This window comes from Patagioenas fasciata, chromosome 4 (assembly GCF_037038585.1).
Source record: "Patagioenas fasciata isolate bPatFas1 chromosome 4, bPatFas1.hap1, whole genome shotgun sequence".
Lineage (NCBI taxonomy): Eukaryota > Metazoa > Chordata > Aves > Columbiformes > Columbidae > Patagioenas > Patagioenas fasciata.
This window is the reverse complement of record NC_092523.1, coordinates 69,681,393-69,707,875: the sequence shown is the minus strand read 5'-3', so window position 1 is coordinate 69,707,875 and position 26,483 is coordinate 69,681,393. Positions and strand designations below refer to the sequence as shown.

The 26,483-nt window shown below is 38.8% G+C and overlaps 1 long non-coding RNA gene across 2 annotated transcripts in view; it reads right to left on the bottom strand.

The window, feature by feature from the left end:
* Positions 1-1,438: 1,438 nt before the first annotated feature.
* The window catches only part of LOC139827840 (uncharacterized), a 35,614-nt gene continuing 10,569 nt past the window's right edge, over positions 1,439-26,483 (bottom strand). The window contains exons 4-8 of one of the 2 annotated variants that reach the window (XR_011738904.1): positions 23,047-23,570; positions 16,643-16,720; positions 15,614-16,035; positions 13,452-13,593; positions 1,439-1,543 (exon numbers count right to left, since the gene is read on the bottom strand). This is a non-coding gene — a long non-coding RNA (uncharacterized lncRNA). Of the gene's footprint in view, positions 1,544-2,192; positions 2,240-13,451; positions 13,594-15,613; positions 16,721-23,046; positions 23,571-26,483 lie in introns of those variants that run through there. The other variant, XR_011738903.1, reaches the window with a different exon arrangement.

Sequence of the window (26,483 nt, the reverse complement as noted above, 5' to 3'; positions counted from 1 at the left end):
GCAAAAAAACAGAAGAGACTCAAGATGAAAGTGAGCGTCTGGTTCACCAGGGGTACATGAACATCGAGGAGGCTGTTGAGAGGGGGGAGGGATAAGACAGAAAGAGAAAAAGAAAGGAAAGGAAAGGAAAGGAAAGGAAAGGAAAGGAAAGGAAAGGAAAGGAAAGGAAAGGAAAGGAAAGGAAAGGAAAGGAAAGGAAAGGAAAGGAAAGGAAAGGAAAGGAAAGGAAAGGAAAGGAAAGGAAAGGAAAGGAAAGGAAAGGAAAGGAAAGGAAAGGAAAGGAAAGGAAAGGAAAGGAAAGGAAAGGAAAGGAAAGGAAAGGAAAGAAAAAAAGAAAGAGAACCAAAAAAACCAAAGAGCTAAACAAAGCAGCTTGAACAATTCATGCTCTTGTCCGATCTACTGTCCAGAACACAGGACAGGGAGCGAGAGAACTGACTCTGACTTCCACCGCTGTGTTTGCAATATAAAGCTCTTTCTCTCATGGGCTGCTCCATCTGTATGATACAGATAATTATGCAATTTTCAAACATTCTGGTTTCTTATACTGTGTGCTCAGCCACATGGTATTCTTTGAAAGTCTGATTATTTCCGATCCTGCTGCATTAAATCAGCAAACTAAGAAGAGTGTTGCGCAGGAGACAAATTGGACATGCATCAGAGATCTTAGTTTAACATATTTGTTAAAGGACCAGTGCTTTGTGATGAATGCTCACAGCCAAAAACTTGTCCTTATCACAGAAGTTGCTGTCTGTAGGGAAAGGCCTGGTGAGAGCAACGCCGCCTGGAAAAGCAGCCAGATGACTCGGTATCTCACTCAAACAACAGTGGGACATGCTGAGCTCAGGAAGCAGTGGAAGAATGAGCAAAATCATGTTGCAGACTAAACCAAGAAACACTTTGCTTTGCATAGAGTCTACTACAGCTGTTGCAACATCCACAAACTTATTTGAAACGCAAAACATAAGCTGAAAAGAAGCTATTGGAATATTTTTGTTTTCTTTTTTCTCTTTTTGCCACTTGCATGTGCGCAGAAGAGATAGTTTGTTTATCAAATGGTTTCCTAACAAGAAAATTACAGAGACAGGAATAAATGCCCTGAGGTTTATTCAGCCGGTGCACATTCAGTGGAAGGAAACTTTGCCAGGTTGTTATATGCATTCATGAAATGGGCTCTAACATCTGAGTGGAAAGCAATGAAATATTGTGTGGGATGTACTGAAAGGCAGCCAACATGGCAAACATTTTGGGTGCTTCTCTGAAATAATTATCTTTATCAAACTTTAACTAGTGATATCAAAATATTTTTAGCTTGTAGTCATGAAATGGGCAACAAACATGCAAGTTCACTACTTCATACTAACATATGTCAGCTCTCAAGAGGTTAAGTATTCATCTGCTTCCAAACTGTTAAAAATAATTTTTAAAATACCTTTTTTCCAATCCATGCTTTTGAAGCATGTCAGCCTGAACACAAATTATGGCTTTGCAGGACTTCATATCTCTCTGATGCTTCTGATGCCATAATGACTTCAGTATAGGTCTGCAAGGTGAAACACACACAGTTTTAAGCAGGTATAAGAAAACTGAGCCTGCAATCAACAGAAGGAAAAAAATCTTTGACACACGGATAATGTATTGGCTGAAGTTCAGACTGTTGCAACACAGAAAGCAAAGGGCCTGCAATCTTTTTACTTCCCTAAACCAAGCAAAAATAAAGACTAGATTTTAACTCCACTTTGGACCAAATAAAACCAATTACAACTTAAATTATTAGTGAAGACAGACAAACCTGAAGTCAAGCACAAGGTCTCACCTAATACCAATCAAAAGAAGGAGCAGTATAACTCTCCTGATAGCCTACTACAATCCTAATGACATTGATGTAATCAGCAGGTACTTTTGTGAATGTGGCATTTCAACCTTAACATTGAGAAAACGAATTTACTGAGAAGGCTAAATGTGCCAGTGATTCTATAACATTTCTGACTGCTTTAAGACCCTCCTCCCAAAAAAAAAGCCCCAAAAAACCCCAAACCCTCAGGCATTTCACTACTGAGCTATAATATATTAAAACATAAATATGAGTCAACAGTATCACGCTGCTGGGAAAAAATGGAAAAACATTCTGGGAAAAATAAACAGAAATATCATCTGTAAAACACATGGACTAATACTTGCGTATGCCTCAGTGGTGGGAAGCAGGCAGCTCATCTGTGGGCACCATCAGCCCAGAAAGCTGTGGACAGAATGGAAAAAAACCTCAAAACCAGAACAAGGATGAGGAGGGGGCTGGGGAAGATAACTTATTAGAAAAGGCTGAAGGATCAGGGCTGCTTGTTCAAGGGATCAGGGAAGCAGCCCCCATTGTAGCAGTCTGCGGACATGTGAAGTGGGGCTAGGAAGAATGGGAATAGTTTCCTCTGCAACCTCCCAGCCCCTTGGACAGCATTAAGCTCGCTGAAGAGCATGGAGTGCCAGAGACGAGACTGAGGCAAGCACCCCTGCTGTGACTTTTAGTATCCTAGGAATGATAAGTTTGTGCATTATGATTTGGCTACTTTCTGAAAAATTAATCATGATCTTGCTAGCTGATGCATTCCTTGTACAGATGTGTTTGCACTGATGTTGTGTTCCCTCATTGCGAAACAACACAGTGCTCAGCTTTCCTTCTGGTGTCCACTTGGCCCTTCATTTCAAGCTGCTCCTCTTTGATCTTCCTCCTTTCTGTTACTAGTTCATTAGTGGTTTGCCTCTCTTTTTCCCAGGCCTGCTCCTCAGCCTTGGAAAATATGCTGGGTTCCCTTTGCTGACTCAGAAACACGTTGCACTTCTCCACTAGGAACAGCTAAAGAAACAGGAGTGATCTTGTAGCTTCCACAGACCAACCAGCTTTCACAGAAGACGTTGTGCAAATTAAACAAACAATTCAGTTAAAATAATTTATAACTGACAAAGCTACAACTGGTAGATCACTTGTTCTACAAAAACAGAAGAAACATTGAATATGACTGGAAAGTTTCTGGAGTTTATTTAAACAAAAAGCAGCAAAATGCGAAAGACAAGGCATCCAGGAACAAATGTGTACATTTGGTGTATGCCTGCCAGCTACCAGAGCAGAGGCTAAATCCAGCGGGCAAGTGAGAAACAGGTGAACAGTGTTTTTGACAAGAAGTTAATCATACTGTAAAGCACATTCAGGGTCTCAGATCTATGTGTATTATAATGAATCACTTTAGATTCAGTAAGTTTGTTCCTCTCATGGGAAAAATGACCTAACAAAAAAAAAATAAAGTTGTCAGATAATTCAGGAAGAAATACAAAAGAAAGTGCTGTTTATACTTGGTGGCTTAAATCCTGTGTTTTCTGTGAAAGTATCATGTTATGGAAGGTATTCCTACAGGTCCTTTGTATCACAGAATCACAGAATGTCAGGGATTGGAAGGGGCCTCAAAAGATCATCCAGTCCAACCTCCCTGCCTGAGCAGGAACACCCAGATGAGGTTACACAGGAAGGTGTCCAGGCGGGTTTTGAAGGTCTGCAGAGAAGGAGACTCCACAACCTCCCTGGGCAGCCTGGTCCAGTGTCTGTCACCCTCATCATGAAGAAGTTTCTTCTCAAATTTAAATGGAACCTCCTGTCTTTCAGTTTATACCCACTGCCCCTTGTCTTATGATTGGTTGTCATCAATGTTGTATTTCAGTTATCTTCCCAATGCCACAAGCCCTTTTACAGATAAAGACAAAATGGTAAAATTATGTAAGAGGTGTTATCATAAACAGAAATATCAGGGATGTTTGACTTAACTGAAAACAAGCTATTCGGAATGATCCTGACACTCCTACTTCAGCTACCCAACTGCCAGTTTTGGACAGAATCATGGTACAATTAAACCACCTCAAACAGCTTAATATTTTTTCCCATTATACAGTATGGTCCATATTAGCTATCGCAGGGACAATTAAGAGCCATTCCCTTTTTCCTTAAACAACTTGAATTTCAACAGCACTTAACTGCATATGTTTGTAAAATTTAATATTTATTTATATTACAAATTTTTACTGTAGTAAGAAGAATTATTAAAAGTCAAATACAAAATTCAAAATTTATGTCTCCCTTTTCCCTTTCACATCACATTTTCGTAGTGCACCCCTTGTCCACCTGTGGGAGGTCAGTGTTTCATTACCACCTCAGATGGCTAAAACACACAGCCCTCCAGGTTATGAATCCACAAACTATTGAAAAAATCGCTGTGTCTTCTGCCAAGGACAGATCTGTGTTGTGCCTGATGGGAACAGGTCTCAGAATTATGAAAACAGTACCTCATGCAAAGAGATAGTTCCCTGTGGAAAATCAGGACACAATACGTATACCTCATGACTATTAATACATACAATTATTACATTTCTGATAAAACTTTAACAATCAATTGGAGGCTAGTAATATAGCCCATAAGTATTAAAGACACACAGCAAATTCATTCCCTTTTTCCCTGCAAGCCCTACTAATGATGGGATATATTTAATCTGTCCTTTAATTTTAGGGCTCTGAACATTCATAAACATTTTAAAATGGTTTGAAGTACTGAAAATTCAAAGTATTGATTGACAAATGCAGCTCCACAACACCTTACATAGGCTGAAGTTCAACCGAGTGGCCGAGGCTGTGTAAGTCTGTGTAAATCAAGTGAGATCAGTGAGTACATATAGGAGCAAGCAGGTACCATCCACATCCTACTTAATAATGCAGAAAGTCACATGGAAGAAACCCAGTGACTCTGGACCAGGTATATTCCAGCTGAACCACTTCTGAAATCAACTCTGCCAAACCATTTCCCAAGGCTTTTGTTTGTTTTGGTTTTTTGTCTGTTGGCTTTGGGCTTTTGGGATTTTTTGTTTGGTTGGATTTTCTTGCTTGGTTGGGGTTGTTGCTTGTTTGTTTTTTCATTTGTTCGACCAAGCAATCACACTTAACCAAGTAACAGCAACCTGCTTGCGGAGAACGGCAGTGTAGAAGAGATCAAAGAGCAGCCTCATCAGCAATACCTTACACTCCCTCACCAACAGTGGAGAAGACCTGGAACAGCAGCCTGGTCCAACCTGGTCCATCTTTGCCATTTACACTGCCAGGACTCAGAAGCTACAAGTCAACTAATACTTTTGCTTTGCACTTGTTGGTCTTCTAAAGATCAATGACGAAGCAAAAAACCACCCATCTTTCTATCTGTCATAAGCTAAAGGAATTGCTGTCACTTGATCAAGTTTTTTATCTAGCTATACTGTGGGTTTTTTTCCCAGCATAAAATGAGAGTTTTTCAATATGAATTCTGTGAGAAAGAGACATTGTCTGCATCTTCTGCTCTCCCAAACCAATCTGCAGGAGTTTTGGGAATTATTCTACAAACAGTTATCAGCAGCAACTGAAAGGATTTTCTTTTTTCTTGAAAGCACAGTAGTGCTATTTCTAAAAAACTATTTCATTCATTTATTTTTTAAAGTAACAATTTTGCATATAAATGTACTTTAGAAGTAAAATATTTCCAAGCATCATCATTCACTTGAGGAAGCATGATTCCCAGTTGAAATTTTGGGGAAACAGAAAAAAGGACGGGGTAAGGAGAGAAAGAAAAGAAGAAAAGTATTTTTCAGAATTACATGTTGATGAATGAAAAAATGGAAACATTGTTCATACAATTTTTTTATGTGCAAGTATCCCAGTTTCCCAGCAACTCTGTTAGGGACATAATGTTAACTTTGTGGGAAAGTAGCTCTCCATTACACTCTCTGGACAAGAAGTTAAGAGCTTTCTTGGAGTCTATTCATAAGTGTGCATTTGCATTTGATAAATTGCTTCATTGTTACATTACCTCCCCTTTAACATGATGATTAAGTATTCTTGTATTACACACAAAAAAAATGTTTAAAAATGCTAATCTTCCAGCATTTTCTGTACCATTAGACCAGAGGTTCAGTCGAAGTTGTCCTAAACTTCCAGAAAGTTGTTCAGGTATTTTCCTCAAATAAAAAACATTTTGCATAAGCTAAGTTTCTTCTACAATAATTTTAATAGCATTATTTTAGTAGGTTTTCAACAAAGTATTTTGTTATCTAGATGACTACTCAAAGCTAAAACAAATTGAGTTATAATATTGTTATATCCATAACAACAAATAGCATGTATCTTCCATATGTTTTCAATTTATATACCAAATATTTGTTAATTCCCAAGCTGCTTTTACAGTTTCTTGAAAGACAGGCACAAGATCCAAGTTTCTTCTAATTTATGGAGTTATAATTTTTTTTTAATATAATGGAGTTATTCATACCAGAGTGAGCAGGACCACACTCTGGTGAAGCCAGATCTTAAAAATAAGTATTCCAATTGAGCCAATGTCAAAGTGAGTGTTTCTTTGTAACTTTCTAATAGAAATTCATCCAGGCAAATCCTCTGTCACAGCTTCATCAGACACCTTCAGGACAGTTAGAGCTACCCAGGTGGGTAACCAAGCAGAGATCTGGTTTCAGCCACCACCCAGGACAAATGACTAACACATGTTTGCAAAGGTTTAAAGCACAAAGGATGTGGCTACGTGCCCACCGCTCCTGGTGAGGAGCACATCATGGACCAGTCCTGTGCGGTGCTGAGGTATTTAATAAAGTGCCACCTCCTGTCCGATCCTCGCAGATTCCAGCACAAGCAACCCCTTGGGTACTGCCACGTACAGCAAGGAGCATCCACCTGTAGCTTGAGAAACACGCAGGTCACACATACTTCTACTCTTTTGCATCCTTTGATACTTAAAAGGCAGCTTTTCCCCAAGTAGTCTGTAAAATTCTGCTCCGCTTAACCTTAAATTGCCTTTCTCCCCTGCTCACAACTTGAGCTAAAATGAAAAATATAAGCTTGGCTTGTCTTGGTACATCAAGAAATAAAACCAGCTTTGAAACAACTACAAAACAGCAAGAGCAGATTTCAGAGGGACTTCTAATGTGCTGTGAATTATACTCATGCTTAATTAAATTACCTTGCCGGATCAGGTCCTAAATTGAAGTGAGAGATACTCTTCAATGTTTATTTGGCTCAGATAATTAAAGAAAGTAACAAAATGAGTTTTTAGAGCTAATGTAAATTAGAGCTTTTGTAATTAAATGTTAATTTATTTAAGTACCTGGCACTGGTATTTGGCATATAGAAAATGTTGGAATAGATGACAAAAATTCATCAGTTGCTATCCTCTGCCACAGAAACCAAATGTGGAAATTCTTGATAACTGACCCTACCTCATCCTGAGCCATTTGGAAATAATTTCTTTCAAGCCATTAAATGGCCTTTTGTGTCTCCTTTTACCCTCCCGGTTCTGGGTTCCATTTGAAGCCAACAAGTGAGAATATATGTATTAACTTCTTTACTTTAAGCCTGGAAAAATGGGAGAGATTTTGAAAAAGCTAGTTGGCTAGCTTCTTCTTGAGAAGGGACTGAAATTTCATACTGGTTCTTATTGAAACCATTCACGTATCTCAGGCCTTTCTCTCCCTATCTTCATCTCTCCCCCACCCCCATAATTTGCTCATTGATTCATCGAATCTGGTATGATAAATTAGACTCCACAAAGACCTAAAACCCATTTCTACTCAATCACATGAGGGCAACTCCACCCAAGGTTGTGAAATGGTATTAGGGTAGTGGAGAGTGGAATATGCTTTGCACTATTGGCTTGCATTAAACGGGAATTGAAAATAAAGACTCCTGAACAGAGTCTCGTTTTGCAGTGCTAATAAAAACTGTATTTTTGGCAGCAGTGACCAAAAGCTGGCTGGTGCACTGAAAACAAAAACCCTTCCTCTGTTTGGTGTTGCCCCTTTTCTTACCAGGCCTGCCAACAACCACAGGTTGCTGTAGGAGGAGAACATCCATCATGGCTGGGCAGCCCCACTCCTACCTCCTGTCCTGCATGACTGGAGCTGCCCCCACCACTGCCACACCTGGTCCTCTTCACCTCTCTTTGGCCAGCAGAAGTCTTGCCATGAGGTGGGTGCTGTAGGCAAATCTGGCTTCCAACTGCTGCTTCATGCTCTCTGGCTGCTAAGCACGACACCTAACTGCTGTACTTTTAGCTAACGTGAGTTTTCTAGAGCACTGAGCACCCCAAACTGATTGGGAATAATAAGTCAAGGGTCCAGTCTCACTTGACCATGCAGCCACTTTGGCTTTCAAAAAGCTCTGGCTCGACTTTTCCACACTGGTGGCTGGGGGAAACACTGCTCCTGCCTCTGCTTGAATTAACATCTGTCTGAAAAACATCAAGCAGAAAGACTCCCCACTCTCATTTTATTTGCCTTTTACTCTCAAGAGCATAACAAAGCATGCTTGCTTTCTGCCTTCTCTAGGTTTAAGGCCACATCAGAATGATTATTAGCTCATGGATACTAATTCACGTGTTTATGTCCTCAGATGGCGGAAAAAGTGTATTTGAACAAAAATGGCTCAACAAGGGAAAACAACACAAAACAAAATGTCACAGAGAAATTTCGATGTTTTCAAGGTTTTTGGTTTTATGCACAGTTTAAGTCTCCAATAAATGTTTCAATAAGCTTAAATCAGACTGAAAACGTGATAAACTAAGCTCTGTACTTTGCTGGAGCAGCCGAAGCTGATGAACCACACTCATTTTTACTGAAGGATACTTCGGCTCAGTCGGTTCTGTAGCTTTCCTATATCAGGTTCTTTTTAATGTTTATTTGTTGTCACCTACATTTATCATCCACTCTCTATATATGTATTTCTGCAACCCATCTTTTTGCAATGGCACCTAGTACATTATTTCTAGTAGAACACCAGTGAGGATCCCCATAACAGCTGGCTTTATACAGCAGTCTCTGGTCTACCACAGGACACAAAGAGGAATCATAAACCATTCAAGGAAATGCTGCAACTCTGCAGCAGCGAGTCCTGAAAGGTAAAAGCACCTGGTGATTTGAAGGGTTTCTCTAAGTTTCCTGCAACTTGGCATCAAACATCAGATAACCTGCTGGGAGCTCATCAGTTTCCCCGATTAACCATTACTTGCATTACTCATCTCTTATGGTCTTTCTACAAGCATCAGAGGCAATGCCAGTAAATAAATTATGGAAGGTAAGAAATACAGGATTCTTCCAAATTAGTATACCTTCAAGATCAAGGAGAAGTGACATTGCCACAGAGGGATCATTGTCTGCTGTACCTTACCCTTACAAAAATTGTATTGGAAAAAAATCACAGAGATTCAAAAGGAAGTTAAAAGCAAAAAAATGAACTCAAATACTTCTTAATCTGGATTGATATTTCTGGTATTCTGCTGTTAAGTCTCTCATCAGTATCTGGAAACTTTCTAAAATTATCAGAGTGATCAAGAACCTTCTGCTAAACCTGAACTCCCGGCAAACAACTCTCTTACCTGCCTTGTTTCTTCCTTTTCAAAGGAAAACTTACTTGGCCTTTCAATCACACTGAGATCCTTGCATCCTGGACAAACTCTCAGGATTATTTTGCTCGGTTGATACACTAATTTCTCTTCTTTTCCCATCTGGCAACAAAGATACTCTCCTTTTTGACCCCAAGCAAGGAATGTCAATTACCTTCCACATTTAAATCACAGGTTCCTAAAACGCAATTCATGCTGTGAGCAAGAACCATGCCTGGCAAATAGCATTCTCAGTTTCTGTGAAGACTTTACTGTTGCTATAATACAGATTCTCCTAAAGCAGAAGCAAGCGACACTCAGAAATTAATTCACAGCACACTCTCTGCCCTAAGCAGACCCACTGGTCCCACAGATGACCTACATGGTGCCCTCCTGAGCTCCAGCAAGGTATGTGTGGGCCTGCCTGGGGCTCACTGCTGGCTGGGGAGGTTACCTGCCTGCAGAACAGACATGCCAAGCAAGAGGGCAGCAGGTAGATGAGCTTATACTGTAACGTTCACGCTGTAACACTGGATTCTGTTCCACTGCTTTTATTCTCATGTGTCCAAACCCTTTACCTCAACTATCCCTTAGTCTCCCAAACTGGCAAGTGAATCCCACTTAGAAGTAAATCCACTCAGCTGAACAGTCCATTTTCAAACCCAGGAAAAAAAAAAACCATCTTCAGGTGACATAACCAGGTTGACAATCATCTTTCTAAATGACAAATGTCCTTTCTTTTCCTTGGAGGAAACATAACTATTCTGTCACACACAGGAAAAGTGTATGATCTGTTTTATTAATGGATTTAATCCCCAACCCTCTGAATCTTCCTCTTTTGGACTTTTCCCTACTAACTGATATTGCACATTTAAGAAAAAACAAAACAATTTTCTCTCAGAAGCATGTTTATTTGCAAATGATATTGAAGATCTCTATAAACAAAACATTGCGAAGGATCAGCCATGGGACTGACCACCTACTTGTTTTTTGCTTAGCGCTGTATCAGTGTGTCCATTCAGATCCCTCACAATTGCACAAGGTATTGCCATTTACATTTTAGACAACTGCATGCTGAGAAGTGAGTGCAGGAAATGGACTTAACTGAGACCGCTGACCTTTTTATCTTAATGCTAGACTGGTGGATCATCCTGCTTATTTGAAGCAACATGACAGTTTACAGTTGAAAAAAAAAAATCAACTGAACCTCAAATTTTCTTTTTTCTGCCTCAGTAGTAACAGGTTCAATCTCTTCATAGAGGTAGCCTTTCGAGTAATGTTTTGGAGAAATTTTCAGTTATTTTCAAATGCACAAATATACAAAAAAATATTTATTTTCTTTGCTATTTTAACCCTGTGACAATGACAAGCACGGGAAAATCAGTGCAAAAATAATGTGGACTAGTAAGTTGCTGTACATATTGGCGACTTGGGGCAAGCTGATCATGACTTATTTAAATCAGGGGCCTCTGATAACCACTGTGCTTGCATGACCCAGTGCTTTTGATTTCTCATCAGCAAACAAAAAGGTTAAACACTCAAACCCATACAATTATGACAAAAAAACATGCTCTCCTTCCATCCCTCATTTAATCAACAACATTTCTCTAACACTTACGCTAATATTCTATTGCAAATGTCTCGGTATTTGGATGCAAGGTGTAGACTGTATTCCCTGAATAGTAGAAAAGAGCTTACTCAGCATTTGCAGAAAATGTGTTGCCTGAGGTCAGGGTCAGAGAAATGTATCCAGGAATCTCTACCTCAGCCCAACAGTGCTAAACTTCACTATTCGCTACGAGACATTGTGCATTGTACAAATTAATACATGTTTTGCTTTGAAATTCCACAATAAGGTGCCTGTTTATTATGTCGCCACTAATGAAAAAATTAATTTCACTGATCTGGTGATGGGTTGTATGCTGTATCTTGAGAACACTGCAAAACTGATTTTTCTGGTTTTTTTTTTTGTTTGTTTGTTTTTTTCCCCAAAACACACACTTTTAGTGATGGTCCTAGTAGAAGAACTCTTAGTAAAATCACTTTTGCAGCAAGTCAGCCTGTGTCTTGCAGTTGGCCAATGCTGTTTCCATTTGCATCATGTAAATATTGCCTGTTATTAGGGACCCAAAACTGGAAAGAACCTCTTAAACTGCTGACTGTGGTCTTCTCCTGTCATATGCAGACACCTCACAAATTCCTTTTCACAAATTTCATCTTTAAGAAACATTGAAAATGAAACAACACACAAAATCAGGGGCACGGATTCTTGTTCCTGTAACACCTATCTGAACATGTGTTGGACAGAAATCTCGTTTTTGCTCAAGGGCTAATTTCCCTTCTTCCTTCTAATAAATACCAGTTTCTGCAGTCATACTGCCTTTCCATCCTTTTTTGCAATGTTACCCATATCATTTACTGTTCATCCTGGTTTGGAAGTTTATCCTTCCATTCTCTTGTTCATTTCTCTAAAGATACTCCAGTGTAAATTCAACTTTTTTAGAGGTGAATGAGAAAAATGGCAGAGAGCCATCCAGAGAAATGTTCCCCAAAGGTTGCCTTGTTGTAAGCAAGAGCACTGATAATGAGTTCTCTCTACCGGAAGATTTTCAACGTAATACACCCTTAGTATCACTCTGAGTTATGTTTTGTGGTTTTGGTTTTTAACAGCTACACAGCTCTCTAGATCACCATTATATTGGTCAATCACACACATGCAGAAAAAAAAAAAAAGGAAAAAAAAGAAAAAATATACATCTTTTTCTCCAGTACTGTAGCACATGCAGTATAGGGGAGGGTTAATTACCTCACATCTTCCCCTGTTTGCCTTGGAAAATTATTTTGCTGGCTAATAAATCTTCAAGTTATGAGGCTTTTATGAACTTAGAAACCCTGTAGAATTTTAAAGTGCCTGTGCAGTTTGCTCAGCTGTTTGAACACTTCTCACCTTAGTCACCCTTTCTCCCTGTGAATTCATGCTCCAGAATAGCTTTGCATGAATGAAAAATAACTGTGTGACTGAAAAGGTATGAGATTCATGCACGTGTATTCCTTCCATGACTAATTAAAGTGGTTGGAGATTTTTTCCCTCTTCTATTATACTAAATGGAGTTATGTTGCCAAAGGCTGAGTGAGAGCTGGGGAGTTTTGTGTTTAACATGCTCTGGATTTATTATCTGATCTTCAGGTGAACCACTTACACCCTCATTGAATTAATTTTACCAGCTGTAAAACAGAAGTAACAATCATCAAAGGAGTTTTCAGACGTTCCAGTGAAAATGCCATCTAAAGGCATGCCAATGATATTTGTTGAATCTGATGTATGGTACAATCAAGTTATTTCTTCTGGCCTTCCACAGAAGTTTTTGCCATTAGCAAAGCAGAGAATCAGAGCATGTGTCTCTTAAAATGAATGTGGAGGTGCTATGTGAACAACCTCAGGGCTTCACTGCCCAGAGAAGCTTGATATAATTGTCACTTTTCTGCAGGCAATCTGTTTTGGAATACCATTTTTTATATAAGACATTAATAGTTGAACAGGAAGCAGAGGATTTTTTTTCCTATCAGCTATGAAGAAACCTCTCAGTGTTAAAGGGTAAATAAAAGTAATTAGTGAAGGAAATAAGGCACCTATTTTTTTTCTCCCTCAACACCACGTTTCTGTTGCAAACCACAGAATATTCTTAAAAGAGCCTCTTTGAGAAAAGTCCTACCATCTAACTGCCAAATGGTTTCTCAATTAACATCCGTGAAGCATTTTGCTCGTAGATGACATTTAACATGCTGACAACCCTCCTTTATTTCTACCGACTAAAAAGTTTTAAAACATAAATAAACTGCATCAAATATTTTCCTAAACCTTGCAAATAAACACTGCACCATTTTTACTAGAGATCTTGTAGAATAGTAAAAAAACCAAAAATGACAAAGCCTAAATAAATATTTCTAAATCAAAAGGGAACTGATCCACATAATAGCTTGCATCATTTACCCTTCTCCACCAGAAAATACCTGAGAAAACAGATCGAGATCATGGTGCTGTTAGAACAAGTGAGAGCTTTAAGGCATCATCCTGTGATTCTTCAGAATGGAGTTTCTCTCTTGAGCTGATGATGCTGTCCTCTCGGACACACAGTCAATAGGTACACATTTCCTGGAAAATACAGTTTTATTTTAGGAAGCATTTCCTTAACCAGTGTGAATGTGATACCTGACAATATGTGTTTTAGAAATGCAGGACTGGTTTTAGTACTACAAATAGATAAGTACATCTGAAATGGTGCAAAGCAGAAACAACATGAAATTCTTTCTCCCTGATACACGGGTATTTCTGAATGCTAGAAAACACATCTGAAATGTCAACCAAACAAGTCCAGTTGCATCATTTATCTAGTATTTAATGCATGGAAATACACAGTGCTATGTCTTTTCCCTGGCATTTACTCTAGACAAAAAACAATTTTCGTCTTTATTTTTCAGATTAAGATTTAAAAACAACAACAACAACAACAACAAAGCCACAAACCCCAAAGTACCAGCCCCCCAGCAGACAGTCACCATTATTATTTTCTTTCAGCGATGAAAGTAATAGTGAGAAATGCCATTAGAAGAATCTTAAAGTGGTTTTCAAAATCAGGTAATGTTATACGTCAGTCTGTGGACAATGTTGCAGATTGACATTATAACTTTATCTCTCTGACATACCCAAGCTTTTCATCTTTTGGAGATGGCTACAATATGGACATTTATATCGCAGTGCTTCCGAAACTACAGAAGCAGTGGTTTGTCGAGGTAGAACATAAGCAGGAATCACAAGGTGCGGTACCAGGCTGATCAGCAATGGGAAGGAAAGCAGATGGCAGAAACATTCTGTATTGTGGCTAAAGCTGTCAGGAAAAGAAAAAAAAATGCTTTCCTTGATTTTAATAAATGAAATAATTATAGTACTTTGGATTATTTCCTTCTTTTTAGAAGGAATTGAAAGAGGTGGTTGAAAAAAAGAGAGGAAAGGAATAAAATCTGCTATTTTTGAGTTGAGAGATATACTTTCTTGGTGGCCCGCAACCTCAAAAAAAGGAGAGAAAAATAGAATTTCTACCAGTAATTTTTTTTTTTCTTCAACATGCCACACTTCAACAAAATATTTTAAGCCATTCTAAGTCATTATAACCCACAGTCACAGGAAGGAAGTGAAGCTCCATTCATGTTTTCCACATCCAAATTCCAGTGCATGCAAAAATCATACAGCCCTCCTCAATATATTTTCCGAATACTTGGCAAAAATGCATTTAATTTAACCATGGTTGCATGTAGGCTCTTTCTTCCTGTGCTCAGAGGTGGAAGACTTATGAAGTGGCGTCTTTCATCTTTTGAAGTTTGTAGGAGACTTTCTTTTTTCTTTTAAGTACACATATTACAAGGTTTGGAGAGGGTAAAGTCAACAAACTGTGCCCAGCAGCTGGAATACAGAGCAGAGAAACCAGTTCCTGTTGGCGTTGAGTCTACAGCTTCAGATTAGTCACCAGGAAAGCTCAGTCCTCAAACAGAGGTGCTTTGTTCTCGTCACAGAAAATCCCATCGCACCCTGAGAAGCTAACATTCTCAGAGGCCTCATCACAGAGGTTTTACAGTTTTGTTTATGGCCCTTTTTGAGGCTGGGAAATTCACAACGACCTGAAGAGTTCTTTTCCCAGTGTTGAACTGTGCTGTCTCTAAATGCTCAGAAGTGGTCCAGGCAGTCGCTATTTACAGAAGCACATGACACAATTTTATGTACAAAGCACATGAGACAAGAGTTTGTGTTGATAATGATTCCTAAAAAAAGCAGTTTATATGCATAAAAATTAGATTAACTCTCCACACTATGTGTTGTCCTAAAAATGTACTGATCTATGTTTAAAATCAGTTTCTTCCTGTGATAGAAATATATCAAAGCAAAAGTCAACAACACTTCAAAACTTAGTTGACTCTACCAAGTAGAAAGAAACAGATAGCAGACTGCTTGCTGTGCCTCGAGGCCCCATTTGCAGATGTTAATCCAGGATATACAGTCAGGTTTTCAGATATACAGTCAGGTTTTCACCAAGCTGCTGAGAGTTAATTAACAAGTGTTGTAACAGGAAAGCAAGACAGTGGCAACATCTCTAGAGCAGCTGGCTACTTCAGGTACTTACCCCAAATCAGGGACAAACTGCAATCAGGCTTCCACAATCAAGAGAAATAGTCTTCAGGGCATTATCTCAGTCTTCTAATGTATCTTGAGGATGTCTTGCTGCTCTTGTGCCTCTTTATCTACATTTCTTTTGCTGTCAAAACACAAGTCAGCACAAAATAGAAGGGTGTCCCTTAAAGAAGGAAGGGTCTTTATACCCCACAGAATTCATACCTTTGAAAGAAGGGGCACTAGAGTCAAAGTTCACATTCCTACTCAAGCAGATCAGTGTTGAGTGACAAGCTGGTATTGCTGCCTCCAGCTCTGCAATTGGTCTCTCCCCTTTCTGCTTCAAGCTGCTGTACTTTGCATAAACTGATTTTCCATTAGAGTAACAGCTTACCATGTCAACAACAGTACAGTGAGTGAAAATCATCCCTTTCACTGCAATAAAAAAGACATTCAAGTTAATTAAGCACACAGAACAGAAAATTTGTATCAGACTATTTGGAAACAGGCACCATGAGAAACATTTTAATTTGCTGTTCTCAAACGTGGGTAAAATCGAGGCTCTCACTTGGAAGAAAAGAAAAAAAGTATGTATTCTTTATGCTACACAAACATGGCTGAATTTGCTTTATCTGCCACTTACAGAAGCACAAAGATGATGACATTCTCCACACAGAAAGATTTCATCCTCATAACAATGTAACTCTGTGCTCTCAGTCCTGCAGATCTCTAATCCATGTCTGGAACTCTGTCCTGATTGATTAACTTGAGCAAACTTTGCTACCTCGGAAGGTGAGGCCATCAGGACAGTCCAGTCTCTTACACACAAAACGTCTCTTCTCCAGCTTCTTGCCTCATTTGAAGTCCCACCTGAACACCAGATGAAGGCTGAGCTTTCAGAGCCAGAAGAAAGCAATTAAAGGATGTACCCACCACATGAACATTTCCATGGGAAAAAAAGAAAGGCTCTGTAGCAATCCCTCACCTCTTTAAGACAGAAGATGTACACCTCGCCCAGTAATAAAAGTTTAATGACAGTTACCTTACATGCTGCCAGACTGATCCCACACTGATCATCTGCTGGACTGAAATTCAAGACATTTCAACACACAACACCGACCTGCAATGCAAAGGCCAGACTCATACCTGGAAACAACAGCTTGCTATGAGGTTTTTATAAGGGTTACCTAGCAGTGCAATGTACAGCATGCATACTATTTGGGGAGGCAGTTTTGGAAAACAAAACTCACTTCTGACACTAGATGGATCTGCTTGCATCACTGCAGACCTCACCGTCGGCTAAGCTTGTGTGTGCCCTACGAGAGACCTAAAGGCTGATTTCAATAGCTGCTACAGACCATTCTTTCTGTACCAGAAGGACACAAACACACTAAAACAGAGACTCCAGAACAGCATTGCTACAAGATCCAAGGATGCCAGTGAACACGCTACTCCTGTGGAGTCCAACCAGAAGGGCCTGCCAGGGAAGGGCAGTGTGTGGGAAGCAGTGCCTGCAGCAAAGGGGCTTCAAACCAGAGCACCTCAGCTGTGCTGCAGCAGGGTAATTTGGTACTTTCCCACAAGGTCAGCCAGCTCTCCTGGCCAGCAGGAGAGAGATGTAGCAGAAACATCTTTCTTTTTTTTCTTTTAAAGGATTACTCCTGGCCCTGGAAAGGTCTGTAATTTTTGGCAGGCTTCTGTCAGGCTGAGCAAAGGGAAAAACAACCCCTTTGCTCCCTCTCCCTCACTGTAGCCACGCAAACCCCAGCTATAACACAGCTCTTAATAAAGAAGCACAGATGTGCCCTGTAGGCACTTAAAGACTACAAGAAAAAGAGAGGAAAAAAAAAAGAATGTTTCTGTGTGTTTCATAAATCGGTATATAACCATAATGCAACCTACTATCCTAGATATAAAATGAAATATCTTTAAAAGTATTGAATCCTTTGTGAATTTTCTCAGTGGATCGGCACGAAGCTATTTAGCCCAGATGTTTCTATCATTCCGATGCATTAGGAGATACACAGCATCATAGCCAAGTGTTAACATAGTGAACTATAATGTAAAACATATAAAGATACTGGCTTCCAAAGTTATTAGAAGTTTTCACTCTAACAACTCTGCTTCCTTATGCAACTATATTTTCTTGACAATATACACTTATATTTTAGCACACACGGAAGAAGAAGAAAAAAATGCCTCTCCCCCCATCAAAGCCTAATTCTGTACATTCTCTGGAAGAACACACAAGGGCCAACTAAAGATTGACATGGAGTCTTTCAGAAATGGATCTCTCATCTCTGAACAGCAAATCTCATACTACAGGCAAATGAGAGGCCAACAAGGCACAGCTGGGTACCACATGAGCAGGTGAAGAAGTGATGGTGAAATTTTTGATGACAATTTAGTGTCAAAAGACAGAGTGTCTTGCTGCATGGTTCTTATTTGCATCTGTAATGGATTTAGGGATTTGCAGAGGTAGTTTTAAAGGTATTTAAGCAGGTGCAATGTCTATGTTGTAATGTCCGAAAGAAGGGAAACTGTAATAGGAGTGTGAAGTAGCACAAGAAAGGTAACAGCATGTGTTTAGAAGTATGCGAGATAAAGACAGCAAACAAATAAACTGGCACTCTCTATAAAAGAATAATACAATGGAATATCTTGCACTGAGATTCTGTTTGGAAAAACCTCTGTTGTTATAACTAATTATTCAGAAGGTCTGATATTTCAGAGCTCATTTCTGCATTTACCTGCCAGACTGTGAGCTGAGAGTTCTGTCATTCTTCAAGACATTGTTAGTTTAAATGGGCAAAACTTAATGCTAAATTAATGAAAATAGATTCCTACTACAGCTTTGAAGCTGCAGTCACAACTTTGTTTTAATGTGGGTACTTGCTAGAGTATACCTCACACTTCAGACAGAAAACCTGTACTGAAAGGTGGAATAATTTCCATTGTGGTTCAAGTGGGATATGATCCAATTCTTTTCTTGAAACAAAAAAATGCTGGTAGTTCAGTTACATCTGGAGTTTCTCATGCCTTTTTAAGGCAAACAAATGTTACTTGAGTTTAGGCCATATAGAACATACTGTTGCAACTTGCCACGGAATATCACACTGACTGTTAATATGTAGATCATCCTCTATAGTAACGTAGGCCACAGAGGTTTTGTTTCACTTCTGCAGGATAAATGTTTGGTAACTGAATTTCCTGTATGTCACTTGCCAACTATTTTGCTTTTTTTTTTTTTTTTCTTCTCCTATGTCTACAACTTGTCTTAGACTGTGTTTCCCAGCATAACCACTTCAATTTCACATTTCCGGCTGTTACTTTTATTTAAACATATTGTGGGACTTTCAGTTAGTCAGAGGAGAAACCTGAATTTCAAAAAATGAGTTTTTAAAGCCATAGCAGGTGTCAGAATTTGTCCTCCTATGTTAGAGAACTTAATCCCAAACCTTGCATTATTCACAGATAATTTAAACCATTCTGTTCTTTTCAAGCTGGATACAGTCCTTGATAGCTGTTGGACAAAAGCTGATGACATCTGTAACCGCTAGATAGCTCTCTTCTCTTTAAAAAATGAGGAATTATAAGGCATTTATGGAAAAAGTCGAACATTCAGCATGTACTAGCTTGTCCTACACTGTTTCTAAATTACTGCTCTACAATTTAAAAGCTAGTTCTTGTATCATCCATTTCATCTTTAACTATGTGCCAGCTCAAAGATTACATGAAGCAACAATCATCTAAAGTTTCTTTAAATCATCATAATTAGAAAAAGCAAAGCATATGGAGTAGTGAAAAAAGAGATGTAGTCTTGAGCTATGTCTTAAACTATGAAAATATTGTTAAATAGCCATTGCTATTGTGCATATCTGTGAACCCAAAACACCCAGACAATTAAGGACTTTTATATTACAACAATTATATCTCTTCTAAAATGGTTTTTGAAAGCTATGACCAAAAAATCCAGAATGAGAAAGTAGTAATGATCAAAATGCACGTTTGCCTTGGGTTTACTCATTTCCTTCTCTATCAGTTCTCCTGTATGAGCTTTAATAGAGAATTCCGTAAATGCCTGGTTTAGAAACAGAAGAGTTCCATAGAAAAGAATGCCAGAAATCATGGCCAGAGGCAGACTTCTGTTGAGAACTCAATATTAATGTGCAGAAAACATGGGATAAATACTCCACATGCAACAGCTACCTAATCTTAACTCTTAGAATTCTGCCCATGCTACTTGAATGTGAGCTGTTCGTGTTCTTGCAATATAAATGAAATGTGCTCAATTCTCACAATTTATCAACTGATTAAAAAAGGCCATTATCCAGCAGCACCTGAACATTTCATGTGGAAATTCCATGCATCTTTGTTAGTAAACAAAAACATTTTTCTCCATTTCTAATAAAATCCTGAATAGTGAAATAATTGCTTTAAAATTATTACTCATTGAGATTCTGCAAATGCTCGTGTCTCAATTGTCTTTCTCCATGGAACTCATAACTAGACCATTGTCTTTCTCTATCCAAATAATAGACAGTAAAGAAATCATCAGAAGTGATCACTTGTATTATCTAGTTCCTACACTTCATTTTGCAGAATTATTCCTTTCCTCTATAATTTTCACTGATGTTTAGATGACTCCCAAATGGCTCAGAAAATCCACTTTGCCTAACTAGCTTCACTTTCTTCCAGTATCTGATTGTTCCAGCAAAATAATTTTCCTGATACATAACCCAAACTTCTCTTTTTGTGTGTGTGTTTGTGAAATATGAGGCCTGAAGAGATGCTGCATTTGTGAGTACACATGGCAATGGAGACATAGCAAAATGCCTGCAGAGGAGAAACAACAGGTCTAACAGCTGAGCTGAGAGAAGCTAATTCACTGGTATTTCAAGAATATATCGTCCAAAAGCACTGGAAAATAAATAAATAGTCACAACTAACATAGTCTGCTGTTGCTCTGGCCGTTCCTTTTTTCTCAAAACTCATTCATAAGAGAAGTAACAAGACACAGTGGCACAAACATATTTCCACATGAGGCCAACATTCTCTGTAGGCTTTAAACTCCTGTTTTGTTGATAAGCCAGCCTGTAGATTGCTTAGTCCCTAAGTAATTATATTTGTTTTCACTATTTAAATATAGCATATGTCTGAGTTTGGTGCAGTGTTTCTTGCAATAAAACTTTACCTGGTTTTAAGAACAGGAATTTACTGCTGAGCTGTAAAATTTGTTCTATGACACTTCTTGCTTTGTTCACAAAAATCAAAGAAAGAAAGGATAGCACCAACTTTAGTATGAAAAAAATCCCTTCCCCAATCCACATGTACAGGAATGTCACTCATCATAGTAAAAAAAAAAAACAAAAAACAGTGCCACAAGGGAAACAACTGCAGGTGCCCAGTTTCAGTGTGTGCGTAGTTGTTTAGGTATAGTTAGTCCTATCTCGAGTGGGCTTAGCTCTGCTCTGGTCATTTGAATGAGACTATGGTAGCTCTTTAACAATGTCTAACTTATTTTCGATGTGGGGAACTGCAGCACTGATCATCTAGAGAGGTGAAAATCAGTGCCCATCAGGTGCTGCTGGGAATATCTTCCCACAAGCTATTGATCTCTTTTTGTCACTCTCAGGACTTACGGAATACCATTTTCCTATTAAGCAAGGCAATGCCAGCATTCATTATAAGCATTTACACCACCAGCAGCCATTTTTGAGAGACTTCAGGATCGATTTGTGATGAATTAACTGCAATGTTAGATCAAATGCAAAATGTTTGAAGTTAAAAACTATTATTCCACTGTGGTCTTGCAATACATTGTAAAAATACATTGTAACAATACATTGTTCCAATAATTTCTCCCACATTCTGTTAGGGATGTGGGTTCTAAAACACTTCTGATTAGAAGCGGGAATATATGTCAGAGCCACTGTATTTAGGTGGCTTTATTTCATTTGTCTCAGACATACCAGCAGAGAAGGTTTGATTTGATATAGTAGTCTCTTCTCATTCCAAATCCACGCTTGTCATAGAGGTTTCATACAGTGACAGACAGACTTGGACAACACAGCTAAACACTAAGTTATGATTTTTTATATAATATTTGACATGTCTTCATTTCCTCTTCCTTGCCACTGCCTCCTCAGGGATTTTGCAGATCCAGTAGGAGATTACTCACCTGGAATATAAAACCCATGTCCTCCTCCTTCTAACTCTATTTATTGATTGCTCTTCTGTGACAGCTCTGAGGGCAATTATTTACATTACACACCACCACTCATTTCTTCATCAGATCCTTACTCTGTCCTAGCTACTGTGTCATTCCTTTCCCTGGCTTTCCAAGCTGCCTCTCTGCCCCCCAAGAAACATATAAGATGTAACAAGTACAAACTGGCCTCCTTGCTCAGCATTTGATCATGGCCCTTCCCCATTCAGATCCACCTACCAGATTCTCATCTGCTACCAGATAAAATTCCACCCACTTCAAAACCTGACATGGCTCTCTCCCTCACTATTTGTCCCAGTCATCAAGCTTTGCACTGGCCTGTCCCTCCCAGTCCATCACCAAGCATCACCCTGCCCATCTGTTTGTCGCGCTGTCATACGATCACTCCATGTGTCTTTCCCCACACAGCGCTCATGCAAGACACACGTCTTTTAAAGATTCATCTCTGCTTTATACTGCGCAATGACTGAAACGGGACGAACAGGCTTGTACAGGGTATCGCACTTACGTTCTCCCTCTTCCACACCTGAGAGCCAGCACCAGAATAAGGACAATTCCACAGACGCTCCTTGAGGGCAAACAAGCTGCTGCACTGGGCGAATTTGGTCACATATGCAAATTTCCTCTACGTGCAAGCTATGTTTGCAAGATTGAAGCGTATGCTTTGGAAATTGGCCCAGCAAATATTGTCTTTTCATAGCATTCCTTCCATTTTTATGGGTTTTCCAAGGGCACCACATCTCTCATGCATTCACGAGCTCTGCAGAAATATGGTGACGGTAACCACTTTACATCTTCTGAGATCTGTCAGTAACTTAATGAAAGCACTGTGTCAAACATAAGGAATTAAATTTAAGATCTATACTATGTGATACTTTTTTTTTTTTTTAAAGTACAGTGAAACCCATTAATTAGGATGGCACTTAGTTTGATTCTCTTTAGTGAGAAATTGATACATTAAAAAAAAAAAAAAAATGAAACTCAAACACAAACGAAGGAAGCAGTCTGAATGTAGTAAAATTCTGGTTCCACAGTAAATTAAGGATCAGAAGTCTAGTAGACTTCAAGATATATAACTGCTACCCATGTGGAAGCCATTCAGTTAGGTATCACCCTCCTGATAGGAAAGCACTGAATCCCCGTAACACTGCAGCTTTTCAGTGCAGCAAACAGGCACCAAAAGGATGCACACAAAGCATGCTTGTGTGATGACTTACATTCAAGAAATGTCAATATTGTATTCCTCTAGATAGAAGTAGTCTCTGTGACACTTTCTAAAGAAAAAAAAAAAACAAAACACAGTTAAAAAACCCCCAACCAACCAAACAAAAAAACCCAGCATCTAATTGTGTGAAGACATCTGCTATAGAGCATTCCTTTGTTCCTTTGTTCCTGGACAGCATTTCCTTAACTAGAAACTGTGTTTCCTCTCTAAAGCCCATCTTTATGTTGTTCACGGTACTGTCTGCTGCAACATGCTGTCATCCTAACTGAAAGACATTCACCAGTTTTGGTGCACACAATCACTGTTCTAAAAGGTAAGCATAGATCATGCAAAATAAAGTCACAATGTAACTATAACCTTGCTTACTTCAGGACGTGAAATGGTCATGTAAAGCTGGAGTCTTCTAGCTCTCTGGTCTAAAAGAGTGTGGCAAGATCACGCTTCAGTATCTCCAGGTTTTCAGTCTTACAAAAGCGTGTGTGGGATTCTCAGATTTCCTGGCAGAACAAGGCAGCTCTGAAAGAACAATAAACCAAAGTTTTGTTTTGTTTTGTTTTCTCCTGTTTGTAAACATGGTTGAAACAATAATTGGTAAAAGTAAACTATCTGAACAAATGCCCCATTCTGGAGCCAGTAACGGCAACAGGAGAGTTAGCATTGTCACGCACCCGAGGGCCAAAAGTCCGAGCATCTCTCATCTGTTTTCTGACATCCAAAATTAATCTCCTTTGGACAATTTTTGAATGCATATACCTAGATCATTGTCAATGCAATAGCCTTTAGCATACTGAGAATTACACAACTGAAAACTATGAATTAATAGAATAAATGATCCAGGGTTAATAAAGATAAGCAAACGAACAAAATACAGAACAAGCTACTGTACTGAATTTATTGCTTTCATAAGGTATAAAGAAGTTCATTTTTTTTTAAATTTAAACAAAATTGCCACAAAACTTCTACATTGAAGTGCCAGAGGTATACAGCATTCAGCATCCGGTCTACAAAACTAGGTCTTACCTTGTCCTGAAATAAAGCTGTCCTTAACTGTGGGGTCAAACAGGAATTTAGTACTTTAGTCCATTACACGGACTGAGGGAGCAGAGACGTAAAAAGAGATAAAGCTGCTTTCTATTAGGCAACATGTGGTGGGTTGTGGTTAAAGAGATGACGCTGAACCAGTGGAACAGCTGGTACAGGATGAGACTGTGACTGCACGTTACTGAAATAAATGGAGGTTACAGGTGTTCAGCATCCTGACAAAACCAGCACTTTTCAAGCTTTCAAGCACAAGACAGTTTCAAAGGCATCCTCGTAGTTCCAAACACATGAAAGCAAACAGTGTCATATGTGTTTTAGACCTCTGGAAAATAAAATGCCCTATTTGCAACAATGGATTTTTGTGGATTCTTTGCAAGAGCTCCCCGTATAGGAGAGGTCTACATGATTCACACCCAAAACTAACAGAATCAGCTTTTCCCAATATTGATTTAACATTGCTACTTTCGTTTGACTTAAGCATTCATATCTTTCAAAGGTATGCAGATTTTGTTCATATCCCATTGTTTGGGAAATATTTAGTTGTTTTCATAAATCAGTTCCCTCAGTCTTTAAGTATTTTTTGGGTTTTCCCTTGAAATTTCGGAACTGCAGCAGAGACTTTACAAAACAATTTTGAACACTGAAATATCAATGAAATAATTTAAATGTTTAGGGATAAAAATTACTTTTATTCTAGAGGGAACCCCAGTACACAGAGTAGCTGTTCTTTTGTGACATAAAACATGGCTTACAGTTCCTCTGCTGCAGTTGCAAGTGAAAAGCACAACATGGTACTTGGTGCAGCTATAATAAAAATAGCTGATCTCTTTTGTAAGTCATGGTTTTCAAACAAAACAAATTCTATCAAGAAACCAGAGTCATTCCATTGGAAGAGCCACCAAATAACCGTTATTAAATGTATAGAATTATGTCATCAAGGCCTTGTTTAAAGTTAACTTCAGCCTAACCAGTGCAACGTTTTGCTTTGTTTGCATGTATCATGTCTGCAAGTCTACTAATTCTGGTATCACAAACTAGATGAATCTGTGCCCAAAGAAAACAGAAAATTTCTTATCTGTTTATAAAATATAAAAAGGAGTATCCAGGGAACTACAGACTTCAATAATATGTCCTACACAGGTTTGACAAATATCTGTCAGGAGGTCTCTGAACACATTTGTTTCCACGTTGAGCCAGTAGAATGGATTCTATGACCACTCAAACACCTCCTGGCTCTAAATCTTGTTTTCCTTAGCAAAAATCTGTCCATCTTTGGGGGTGAAAGTGAAGCTAGATAACCGTGATTACAGTATTTAAAAATACACTAGCTATATCTGGATTAATTTAGCAATTTTTTTTTTTAAAGTCACTCAATTGCCAAGCCATTCCTTATTGTCTCATCTCTTTTGCCTTAGTTCTGGGAAAAGCATATATGGGAAAGGACTAACACAAAAATTGGTAGCCACTTCATAACAAACAATAACCATTTTTGTTTTCAGTATACTGACATGTCTTCATAAAAACTTCTTTTTGAGGAAGACCAAAACCTGTGCCCTGAGGACACAGAGGAAGGGTAAATATAACACCAGAGAAAAGGGGTAGAAAATAGCAGGGCTTTATTCTATGACATATTTACCATACCATTTATGAGGCTTTTGAAAATTAATTAAGTTTGACTGGAGTAACAAAATGTTAACTAGACTAATGGTAAGTTTGTGGTGGAACTCACGTGATATTTTGCCTTTTGCTTGTAACAAGATTTTGAGTGTAACACCACACAGAAAAGAGCTATAGCTGTCTCTTAAGAAAATGGGTAAGTCAAAATGCAACACACTTCTTTACAGTTAAATATTTGAATGGTTAATTCCTAAGATGTGTCTCTCCTTGTTTCATTCAACATCTTCTGGCAATCAAATCTCAGTGCCTCACACTGCAACACTTTTAGGACAGCTGCGACTGAAGAACAAATTTCTTCTCATATCATAGTATGTGTAAGAAAACTCATTTGGTATAATTTGTCGCCTGAGAATGTGAAAATAGGTCACATTAATAAAAGAAAGTGTGAGAGCCTTACCACACATTCTGTCAGCCAGCATCTCCTATGAAAGCCCTATAAACACAATGTGAGTACATCCAGACAGAGAACCATGGGCAGCAGGAGTGCAGTTATCAATTATTTAAGGAAAGTCTGCCTGGAGACAGTCATGCCAAGCACCTGAATCCACTTTAATGATGGAAGCGGACACATATGCTTGGGGACTTCAAATCCTTTATGAGTAACACTCTCTTATGATATATGAACAGAGAAAGACTGCAGTAAGTGTGCGGTGTTTGGGGGAGTGTACAGTTCAACCGCCTTCACTCAGCTTGGCTCTGTTGTGGCTGTTA